Raw genomic sequence first — 12646 nt, 5'->3', positions numbered from 1 at the left:
GTTTTCCCACATGTTTTTAGCATATAACCTTAACTACATATGGTTAAATAAGTTTTTCATGAGATATTTCTTCATCTTGTTTATCTTCCGATTTCTCAATAGAAATCACCATTTTTATATTATCTTTTTCGTATCTATCAATTAAGTTAAGGTGACTGAATTTAAATTAAGGTAATTGGAAATACACTAAAATATTTAAAAAAGAGTGGTGCAGTAGGCGATACCGTAGACTAGTGGAAGCTTCATACTATGATTTCCGTATATTTAAATAATATTTTTAAAATCGAATAAAGTAATTTTCTGTTTATTTCTTTTCTTAATGTAGTAGAGTGCTTGTTGTAGGCCTCCATACAACGTTTTTATATAGTTATGTTTTATTATTACACCCCACGTAGGGTACTAAGTTTAGCAATTTACTCCTTGCTCAGTTGTTTTTTACGATTTAGCATTTTTACCTCTTCTGTGAGAACTCACATCTAAGAAAGTATATTCTTTGAGTATTTTTTACTACTCTGTTTAAAGTACCCTCCAAATATTGCAGAGTAAGTTCTTCCGTGTTTGCAGTACCCGTTGCATCCTCTTTAGACTCAAAAATCGTTCTCAAGCATCACTGACTACTATAGTCGTATTATTTATTTTTTCTTTCGTCATCGGTTTCCAATATCTCTGGCATTGGAAACCTAATCTGTATCCATTTAAGGGTTATGGTGGAATCGGATCTCAGATATATTTCTATATCATTGCGATTTAATGCTTATTGTTCTTTTCATGAGTCGGTAAGCAGCATTGCTGGGCATAATTCTAACCTAGGTAATGTGGTCGAGCTTTTTACTGGTGCAACCTTTTGTTTTTGCTACTATAAAGCTTATTTTTACCCCAGGAGATAATGTTCTTGTGCGTGTTCTCCAACATTTTCGTAAAAAAATCATCTCGATAACTCTATTATCAAAGATTATACAAAACTTTGAATGTTTTTATGGACATTTAAAGCAAGTGAAAGCAAAACTACTTAAATAAATTTTATTGACATTTAAAACAACTAAAACCTAAGAAAACATAATCTAAATAACGAGTATTCCGCCTCTAGTTCTAATTACTTATTCACAACTAGGCATACTTAAAACCAAGCGTCGTATTTGGCCTTGATCAATTGCAAGCCAAACTTCTCTCACCATAACTTCTATGTAGTCAAGGTAGACATGTGGTGGTTGTCGGCTCCTCAGTTGACAATCAATAATATCCCACAAATTCTCTATGGGATTTAGATCTGGGCTGCATGGTGGCCAGTTCATGGTTGGCACACCAATCACGTCCAAATAATCACGGACCATATGTGCCACGTGTGGTCGACGGTCGTGCATTATCATGCATTAAAAGAAAGCAACAAGTTCAGTTCGCGCTGTAAAAGATATTCCTCCCCAACCATACATGCTCCCAGTTATCGTCATCTCAGTTAAGATGCTACGTTTAAAGTTGGTGCTCTGACTGATATTTTTACCTACCAATATTATTTAGTGGGACGTATTTGTACAGTGTCCTACTAATTTAAATATTATGAACTGCCACTTAAATTTGTAAATGTCTCATTCTGACAAAACGTTCTATTATAGCACGTAGCCTGATAAACTGATCTTGGCGAGGTGTTGTGGAGATATCGAGATTATTTTACGAAAATATTGGGAAAAGATGAAGATATTTCGCAACATTAATATGAAGTACCGTTTGTTTCTAATAAATTTCACAAGGTGTAGCAAAGTAAGATGAACAAACAACTTTATTTTTACACCCGTATATGGAGAAAACGTTGACGTTTCTTAGAAATAGACCTAAAATGTGAAATAAAAATCATCTAAATCCAATCAACGGTTCAGACGAAAAATAGCTTCAAACTTATGGTACATACACTTAAGGTGGTCGTTCATTTTGGAGAGTTATTAATATTTTTGATTATAGTATCCATGGATAAATTACCGAATCGTTATTACGTAATCTGTTAATTCAGGTACGTACTAAATTTCATTTAAACGCGTGTACCAGTCAAGCTTGGCTATGGTATGTAACAATGTATAGTTTTGTATCGGTTATTCTTTGAATGTGTTTATATTTACTCATTTAAATCGTATAAAAGATCACATACCGAAAACTAAACCGTTCTAGGTTTTTCTAATATTGTAAGTATCAATTAAATACATGTATTATAATATAGAAGCGTCCATTTCATATTTTTGATATTAGTACATATTCATACATGTTTACGTTCTTATTTATGTTTGTTGCTCAAAAAAATATTTGTTGTTTGCACTCATTTGGAATGTTTCTTGTCCTTAATTTCATTGTGTATAACATTTCACACGTGGCCTATCCTATCGCGAACGTTTCCTAAAATAATGTCTATACTCTCTCTACTATAACAGAACTACCTCAAATGAAAGTATTAACTTTTCTAAAAGTTTTTTGTACGGGGTATAGATGCAAACAAACTTTCTTGACTTTATAGAGGCCAACTCTTAAAGATAAGGTATAGTGTGTCATCCAGTTTCTGAAATACTGTTTGGAAACTGTTTATACAATTTTTTATGGGAATAATACAACGTAATTAGGAAATTGAAAGGTTTATTTGTTACTTCAGATCGGAAGCTGGTATTAAAATACTGTTGTCAATTGAAGGAAGCTAAAAAATGTATCATACCTTTATTTCACCTAACTGTTCTTCGGTACATTCTCAATTATACAATATTTATTTTTATAAGTATAAACTTTTAAAGCGCTTTTTGTTCTATTTGTACCAAATACTTATCAAAACATCACAGTAAAGTTCTCCTAAACCTCATTTTAATTAATTGTACAACCCATCGGAAACAGTGGGTGTAACAATATAAACTCCGAAAGTTGAGAGCCAATGTCGAACAATAAAATTCACAACTTTCTTTGGGAGCCAATTGTTAGACCTCTTCTAGCTCAGTCGCTGATGTGTGAGAACGTCTTATTTTAGAAGTAAATCTGAAAAATCAGTTTGGCTGGGACAAATAAGATATTAACTAATCATATTTATTGTACACCAAAAAATATAAAATTGAAATTTTAATATTATCAAACACAGAGCAAATCTTGCTTATTGCTTCACAGGATAACTTGCCCATGAGTAGCTTTCAGGATTGTGGAGATGCCGGGATCGAGCCCGTTGTGGTCCTAAGCAGCTATTGAGTTCTGCATATCTGCTATGCTGTTGCAGTTGTTATCGCATGTGTGGCGCACCACAAGGCTTTAGGAAGTTCCACCCAACAAGAAAAATTCACTTTATGTTGGCAATGAACAACTTTATAGAAACTGACTCCATTCGGGGCAAAATACAAAAATGGCATATGAAACTCTCTTCACCTTTAAAACGTATTTTGATTTTTATTGATAGGACACTCTAGTCAAAAGATTCAGCGGCATTTTCTTCTCTGACAACTACAGTAATGGGGTATATATTGGACAAACAAGTCAGCTACTTAACTCAAGAATACTTTCTCACAAATATGACAAAAAAATCTCTTATTGAACAGGCCTGCCTGGATGTTACAACGAGAACCTTAAGCTCTGCAGGGAAGAAGCTGTGACCTGAGGCTGTAGCTGAAAGGGCCTTCGAAGAATTGGAACCTAAAGTGTCAGTTGTAGAGATTGTTTCTCTGGGAAAGTCCATGGGTCTGGAGGTGGATGAGAGATTGGTTTGGAAGAGGTTATCCTTCCAAGAGATATAAAGGAGATCTTGGGAATGTAGGAGAAAGTTGTAGAGTTCGTGGATAAAAATCACCCAGAAAAAGATCGTGTATCTGAGTTGTTCAACTCATTTCCGCAATATCCTGAAAGGGAGGAAGAAAGACCTGCTGGTGAAAATGAGCAAAGCGTGACGAAAATTAAGCGCTTCCGTGGGCACATGTTTTTATACAATATGTATTTGTTATTTATAAATAAATATTTCTTCTTGTAAATACACTTTTCTTCTTCAAAAACACTTAACAAAAATAACTAAGGTGGCGTGTTATGGGAGCTGGAACAGATTAATGACAAGGAAGGGGTTTTTAACACAATTGTTTTAAAAACGATTTCCAGAGTGGAAATTGAAACGTAGAATCTTGTATGATAAATGATTTATTCCAATATTTTAGATTTTAGGAGGTCCCTGTGGTATTTTTAATGTAGATAATTAAAGAAGCTATTAAATAAAGTCTTCCGACGAATCAACACCAAAAAATAATTAAAATACGTCAAAAAGTAATTGGAATTAGTAGTTTCAAAAGAAACATTATAGATAAATTAAATGTTCATTGACAACAGCGTCTGATTTGAAAGTTGTAGCACTTAAACAAAATTTTATTTTTCCTATTTATGCGATATTGTTTACATAAATAATTAGAACAGAGGTACTGAAAGTGAAAATACTGCCATGATAATAAAACCATCGATCTATTATTTGTGGGCGAAGATAATTACATTATAGTATTCTGTCAAACATTGTGACAACATTTCTTGTAGTGAATTGGTAGCAGTATACTGGATTCAACTTACATTGCGTCTAGCTGTTACTACATTTCTTATACTACTTTTTGTAAGGTCTATTTTTGACCAGTCCATAATAGATTCTTCTTTAAACAGCTAGTAGCAATGTTACTCTTAAATACTGTCGGTAATGACCACTAAATGTTGATTTCAAGATCCTCAGTCTAAATATCGTTGGTAAATTTGGCCAAATCTGATAGTTTTCACGAATCTATAAAATCTTTAAAAGTAAAAGATTCATTGGTGGCCGTAGTAATACTGAAACTTACATTTCTATTGGCTAGTTGAATCATATTGTTTATGTGCAAGATTATGTAAGTAAGATCAAATAGACCTATTCTGTTGAGACCAGAGACTTCAGCTGTAAAAATTTCCTAATTCAAAACATAATTTTCTTCCCATGTCATATTCTTCTATGAATTATACGGATAGTAAGTTATGATTTTTCAGTGTATTATTTGATATATCAAAGGCACGGTCTTAGACGCATTGGCCACTTTTGTGGTTTAACTGTGGAGTCATATTCAGCTGTATTTGATATGTAAACTATAATTATACCAACCAAGTTAGTAAAAAATAAGAATTTTTCGTCATAACAGTTGAAATGTGTAGTATGAGGTAATACGAAAAGACGGTCATCTAGGGATTCATCAATTTTTTAGTGGAAATATTTTTAAATAAACAATCAAAACGTCAAACTTATTATTTTGCTCATAACTTAAGCTTGTCTATTTAGAGATTTGACTTTTTCACAAAAAAAGATACACAAAATGAAATATACTAAATTAAAATCGGATAATAAACAAAAAAGTTATTGCAAAATGAACAACAAAATTGCTGTTTTTGAATATTTTTGAAACTTTTTTATTATTTATTAAAATTTGTTTAAATGTACCTGAACTTAAGGGTCTTATAATGTTTGAATTGTTTGCAAAAGATGGGCCAGATAGGTTGAATAGTTTTTGCGAAATTTAATTTGTTTATAATAAGATTTTTTGAAAAATGAGCTTATTTCCGTAAGTCCCTATGGTCTATGTTTTTTGTCTTTAGAATTTGGACTAATTTTTCATGTCTTACTTTGTCAAATGCTTTTTCAAAATCAACGTAACAAAAATGCACATCAACATTCATATCCATGCATCTTTAAATAAGTTAAATAAGTCTACTATAATGTCTAAGGTTTCATCATTTATGCATTTTAAGGTTTCTATAGGGATTTGGTCTGGACCTACTGCTTTACCATTTTTGCTGTTTTTTAATGCCATTTTAATTTCCTCTTTTAATATCTTTAAAACCATACCTCTTCTACTTCTATCTCCATCTGTTCTGTTCTATTGTCTTTGAACAGTTCATTGATGTATTCTGTCCATCTCTTTAATTTGTCGTTAGTATTCAACATAAGTTTCCCATTTGCATCTTTCAGTATTCCCGGTTTTCTTGTTCTATTGTTGTGAGTTAATTCTTTAATTTTTTTATGTGTGTTAAAACTATCATGTCTTTTCTGGTATTCTTCTATTTCTGCGCATTGTTCTTTCGCTTTCTTAATTCTGTATTTTATTTGTTTATCCACTTTTTTTGTACATCTGATTATTTTTGTTTTTATATTGACGTCGTTCTTCCATTAAATCTAAAATTTCGTCCGTCATCCATTGCTTCTTTTTATATCTGGTTGGTATTAGAATTTCTTTTTGACTTTTATCTATTTCTGTCTTTATTAATAACCATTTTTTATCCGTCTCAGTATTTTGCAGAATTTGTTCTTTAACATTCATTAATCCTTTGTTGATTTCATCTGCCAGGCGTTGCCTTATGTGTGGGTTCCTTAATTTAATTGTATCGATTTTTGCATTTGTTGTTCTTCGTTTTATTATTTTCATTTTGAGCCTAGTTTTGGTCACTACTGGGTTGTGATCTGATTCTATGTCGGCACTTGGATAGGTTTTTGCGGATATAATTGCGTTTCTGTATCTTTGTCTAACTAATACATAGTCTATTTGGTTTCTTATAATTCTCTTTTCTTGATCTGCTGGTGCCAGGTATATAGTCTTCTCTTTGGCATTTTGAATAATGTATTAGCTATAACAAAATTATTGTTTTGGCAAAATTCGATAAGCCTGTCACCCCTTTAGTTTCTGTTGCCCAGACCATATCCTCCTGTACATTCTTCTACTTTTTCTTCCTCAACCTTTGCGTTTAAGTCTCCCATTATAATTGTTACATCTTGCGTTTTAATGGATTTTAAAATGTTGTCTAGGTCTTCGTAGAAAGTTTCAATATTACTCTCTGGTTTGTCCGCAGTTGGAGCATAAACTTGTAGGATGTTTATTTTGGGTTTGTTCTGGTTTAATTGTAAGAGTATAATTCTGTTGGAGTATGGAGTGAAATTTATTACAGCTTCATCAATGTTTTTGTTTAATATTATCCCGAAACCATATCTGTGTGAACCGTCTTGACTTCCTGAATAATATATTGTTTTATTGTTTATTTTTATTTTTCCTGAGTCGGCCCATTGGACATCGCTGATTCCTAAAATATCTATATTTAGCCTTCCATTTCTTTAACGGCATTATGTATTTTTCCAGCTTGATGTAGACTTCTAATATTCCAAGTCGCTACTTTGCAAGGTTTTTGCATGTTGACGACCGGGGACGCCTTGCAGTCTTGTGAGTTTCCTCCTCTGCCGGATCTTGTTTTCCGAGTTTCATGATCAGTAGAGTGTTTGGTTGTATTGTTAGTCATGATGATTAACTAGGGATGCACTATGAGCCTTTAATGCATTGGTTTCCGTCATGTCTGGTTCGTCCGTCTTTAGAAACGATTTTTCCCTTCCACTTCCGACTCTTACAGCCGAAGCTGTTGGTCAGTAAGTGGGCCACGATATCATAATGGCATTACAGCAGCTTATTAAAGAAATATGGACACAGAAATCATTCCCCAATGATTGGAATATTGGAATACTTTGCACCATACACAAAAAAGGAGATATCTTTGAATGCTCTAACCACAGAGGAATTACCATAGTAGGAAAATACCAGGCTGGATTTGGATTTGCATCTGGAAAATACCAGAAAAACACTGGAATATGACATAGATACGCATGACATATTTATAGACTACAAAGCAGCCTACGACTCTGTGAATAGAAGGGAAATGTTTAAGGCAATGAAAGAGCTGGGAATACCAAATCAGTTGACAAAACCAACTCTTGAAAAAGTTGAATGTAGAGTACAAATTCAGAGGGAACTGTCTGAACCTTTTAAAACAAATAATGGGCTGCGCCAGGGAGACCCTCCCTCCTGTATACTATTTAATCTGGCTCTAGAAAAATTAATACGTATGCCACAAATCACAACCATTGGTTCAATATATAATAAATCAGTGCAAATCCTTGCTTATACTGATGATATCAATAATGTTGGGAGAACGAAAAACGCTGTAAGAGAGGCGTATGTAGCATTAAAAGAATCAGCTACAAAAATGGGTTTAATAATAAACACCAACAAAACGAAGTATATGAAAATAAGCACGCAACCACAAATCCTACGACCACTTGTTATAGAAAACGACTTCATCGAAGCAGTGGACGAATTTGTATACCTGGGAGCGCTCCTTAACACTGAAAATAATACTACAGAGATAAACCGCAGCATTTACACGGCTAACGGATGCTATTTTCGGCTCAATCTCCTCGTTAAATCCACAATTACATCGAGAATGTGGTCTGGACTGGGTTCGTTATCTATTACGATTTGTGCTCTTTGATTCCAGTAGAGGTTTGTTAGTATTCGTAAGTCCCTATGGTCTATTTTTTTGTCTTAAAATGTGGACTAATTTTTCATGTCTTATTTTGTCAAATGCTTTTTCAAATTCAACGTAACAAACATGCACATCAACATTCATATCCATGCATCTTTGAGCTAACACATTAAAAGCAAATAACGCTTCTCTGGTTCCTAGTCCGTTTCTGAACCCAAACTGACTATCATCTATTCCTTCTTCCAGTTTTTTATTTATACGTCCATGTATTATTTTCAGGTATAATTTGAGAATGTGACTTATTAGTGATATTGTTCTGTATTCACTGCACTATTTAGCGTTTGTATTTTTAGGGATAGCACAAAAGGTGGAGAGTAGCCATTGTTTCGGTATGTGTCCTGTTTTGTATCTGAGTTAAATAAGTCTACTATAATGTCTAAGGTTTCATCATTTATGTATTTTAAGGTTTCTATAGGGATTTGGTCTGGACCTACTGCTTTACCATTTTTGCTGTTTTTTAATGCCATTTTAATTTCCTCTTTTAATATCTTTAAAACCATACCTCTTCTACTTCTATCTCCATCTGTTCTGTTCTATTGTCTTTGAACAGTTCATTGATGTATTCTGTCCATCTCTTTAATTTGTCGTTAGTATTCAACACAAGTTTCCCATTTGCATCTTTCAGTATTCCCGGTTTTCTTGTTCTATTGTTGTGAGTTAATTCTTTAATTTTTTTATGTGTGTTAAAACTATCATGTCTTTTCTGGTATTCTTCTATTTCTGCGCATTGTTCTTTTAACCATTGTTCTTTCGCTTTCTTAATTCTGTATTTTATTTGTTTATCCACTTTTTTTGTACATCTGATTATCTTTGTTTTTATATTGACGTCTTTCTTCCATTAAATCTAAAATTTCGTCCGCCATCCATTGCTTCTTTTTATATCTGGTTGGTATTAGAATTTCTTTTTGACTTTTATCTATTTCTGTCTTTATTAATAACCATTTTTTATCCGTCTCAGTATTTTGCAGAATTTGTTCTTTAACATTCATTAATCCGTTGTTGATTTCATCTGCCAGGCGTTGCCTTATGTGTGGGTTCCTTAATTTAATTGTATCGATTTTTGCATTTGTTGTTCTTCGTTTTATTATTTTCATTTTGAGCCTAGTTTTGGTCACTACTGGGTTGTGATCTGATTCTATGTCGGCACTTGGATAGGTTTTTGCGGATATAATTGCGTTTCTGTATCTTTGTCTAACTAATACATAGTCTATTTGGTTTCTTATAATTCTCTTTTCTTGATCTGCTGGTGCCAGGTATATAGTCTTCTCTTTGGCATTTTGAATAATGTATTAGCTATAACAAAATTATTGTTTTGGCAAAATTCGATAAGCCTGTCACCCCTTTAGTTTCTGTTGCCCAGACCATATCCTCCTGTACATTCTTCTACTTTTTCTTCCTCAACCTTTGCGTTTAAGTCTCCCATTATAATTGTTACATCTTGCGTTTTAATGGATTTTAAAATGTTGTCTAGGTCTTCGTAGAAAGTTTCAATATTACTCTCTGGTTTGTCCGCAGTTGGAGCATAAACTTGTAGGATGTTTATTTTGGGTTTGTTCTGGTTTAATTGTAAGAGTATAATTCTGTTGGAGTATGGAGTGAAATTTATTACAGCTTCATCAATGTTTTTGTTTAATATTATCCCGAAACCATATCTGTGTGAACCGTCTTGACTTCCTGAATAATATATTGTTTTATTGTTTATTTTTATTTTTCCTGAGTCGGCCCATTGGACATCGCTGATTCCTAAAATATCTATATTTAGCCTTCCATTTCTTTAACGGCATTATGTATTTTTCCAGCTTGATGTAGACTTCTAATATTCCAAGTCGCTACTTTGCAAGGTTTTTGCATGTTGACGACCGGGGACGCCTTGCAGTCTTGTGAGTTTCCTCCTCTGCCGGATCTTGTTTTCCGAGTTTCATGATCAGTAGAGTGTTTGGTTGTATTGTTAGTCATGATGATTAACTAGGGATGCACTATGAGCCTTTAATGCATTGGTTTCCGTCATGTCTGGTTCGTCCGTCTTTAGAAACGATTTTTCCCTTCCACTTCCGACTCTTACAGCCGAAGCTGTTGGTCAGTAAGTGGGCCACGATATCATAATGGCATTACAGCAGCTTATTAAAGAAATATGGACACAGAAATCATTCCCCAATGATTGGAATATTGGAATACTTTGCACCATACACAAAAAAGGAGATATCTTTGAATGCTCTAACCACAGAGGAATTACCATAGTAGGAAAATACCAGGCTGGATTTGGATTTGCATCTGGAAAATACCAGAAAAACACTGGAATATGACATAGATACGCATGACATATTTATAGACTACAAAGCAGCCTACGACTCTGTGAATAGAAGGGAAATGTTTAAGGCAATGAAAGAGCTGGGAATACCAAATCAGTTGACAAAACTAACTCTTGAAAAAGTTGAATGTAGAGTACAAATTCAGAGGGAACTGTCTGAACCTTTTAAAACAAATAATGGGCTGCGCCAGGGAGACCCTCCCTCCTGTATACTATTTAATCTGGCTCTAGAAAAATTAATACGTATGCCACAAATCACAACCATTGGTTCAATATATAATAAATCAGTGCAAATCCTTGCTTATACTGATGATATCAATAATGTTGGGAGAACGAAAAACGCTGTAAGAGAGGCGTATGTAGCATTAAAAGAATCAGCTACAAAAATGGGTTTAATAATAAACACCAACAAAACGAAGTATATGAAAATAAGCACGCAACCACAAATCCTACGACCACTTGTTATAGAAAACGACTTCATCGAAGCAGTGGACGAATTTGTATACCTGGGAGCGCTCCTTAACACTGAAAATAATACTACAGAGATAAACCGCAGCATTTACACGGCTAACGGATGCTATTTTCGGCTCAATCTCCTCGTTAAATCCACAATTACATCGAGAAATACAAAAATAAAAGGAAAAAGACAGTTAAGATTTGATTTCACGTACAGTGCGTCTGTGTATCCGCCTTATACGTATTTCGCCCTAATAGGGTTCTTCAGAGAGGGCTATTCACAGTCACTCTGAACGTGAAAACAAATCTTTTCTGTCTTAGGAAGCAACTCTAACATGGCTTCGTATAGACGCAAATAGCGACATCTGATATTAAAATCCGTAAACTAATTTTCGAAACCAAATTCAGATTTTTGCTTTAATAACAAAAATTTTTAATTTAACAAAAATAAAACTCTACAAAACAATAATACGCCCAGTCCATATGGTTCAGAGACCTGGACTCTAACAAAAAGTAATGAAAACATGTTAGGATGTTTCGAAAGAAAAGTACCAAGGCGAATCCATGGAGCAGTGAATGACAATGGAGTGTGGAGAAGACGATATAGCTTCGAACTTTATAGAATATACCAGGAACCAGATATCGTAAAACATATTAAGATAGGACGTTTAAGATGGATAGGGCATGTAATGCGGATGGAATAAAATGACCCAGCTAGAAAATCGCTCCTTGATAGACCCATTGGTAGAGAAGAAAAGGAAGACCTAGAACAAGGTTCTGTGTTCGGAACAATATTCAAAAACAGCGATTTTGTTGTTGATTTTGCAATAACTTTTTTGTTTATTAACCGATTTTAATTTAGCATATCTCAAGTTACGAACAAAATAATGAGTTTGACAGTTTGATTGTTTATTTAAGAATAGTTACATTAAAAAATTGATGAATCCCTAGATGAAAGTCTTTTTGTAATATCTCATACTACACATTTCAACTGTCAATCCCGTCTATACAGTTGTGTCGAGTAAAAATCTACTTAATTAACCTAAATTGTTTTTTAAACCCAATTAACCTAAAGTGTTTTTTTATTGTTTTCTAAACCCTAATTAATTGCAAGTTTTTGCTTGGTATTTAACTGGATTGGAATTCGACAGGTGTGGAACTGTTTAAAAACATCAATTTCGTCGATTCACAATTCTCTATGCAATCGAATGTATATTGTGTGGTTAGTAACCAATAAAAGTTGGAGTTTGTCTGTAATTTTTTCTTTCTAAGTCTTAATTGTGTAAGCATCTATATGAGCTGTGTATGTTTTAATCTGAGTTTCTTGAAATTAATAAATTATGCAAATAAATCGGGTCCTCTTTTAACTAAAATGGTCCCATATATTTAAGTCGCCTTCTGAATGGGATAGGTTTAGAAAAGCAAGTTAATAAAAAGGTTAAATACTCCAAAATTTTGGAAATATTAAAATAGTTGATTATTTTAATATGTATCAAAGAATGTCCAAAGTGTAAAATTACGCTG

Source organism: Diabrotica undecimpunctata, chromosome 10 (genome assembly GCF_040954645.1).
Source record: "Diabrotica undecimpunctata isolate CICGRU chromosome 10, icDiaUnde3, whole genome shotgun sequence".
NCBI classification, from domain to species: Eukaryota; Metazoa; Arthropoda; class Insecta; order Coleoptera; family Chrysomelidae; genus Diabrotica; species Diabrotica undecimpunctata.
This window is presented reverse-complemented; position numbering follows the sequence as displayed.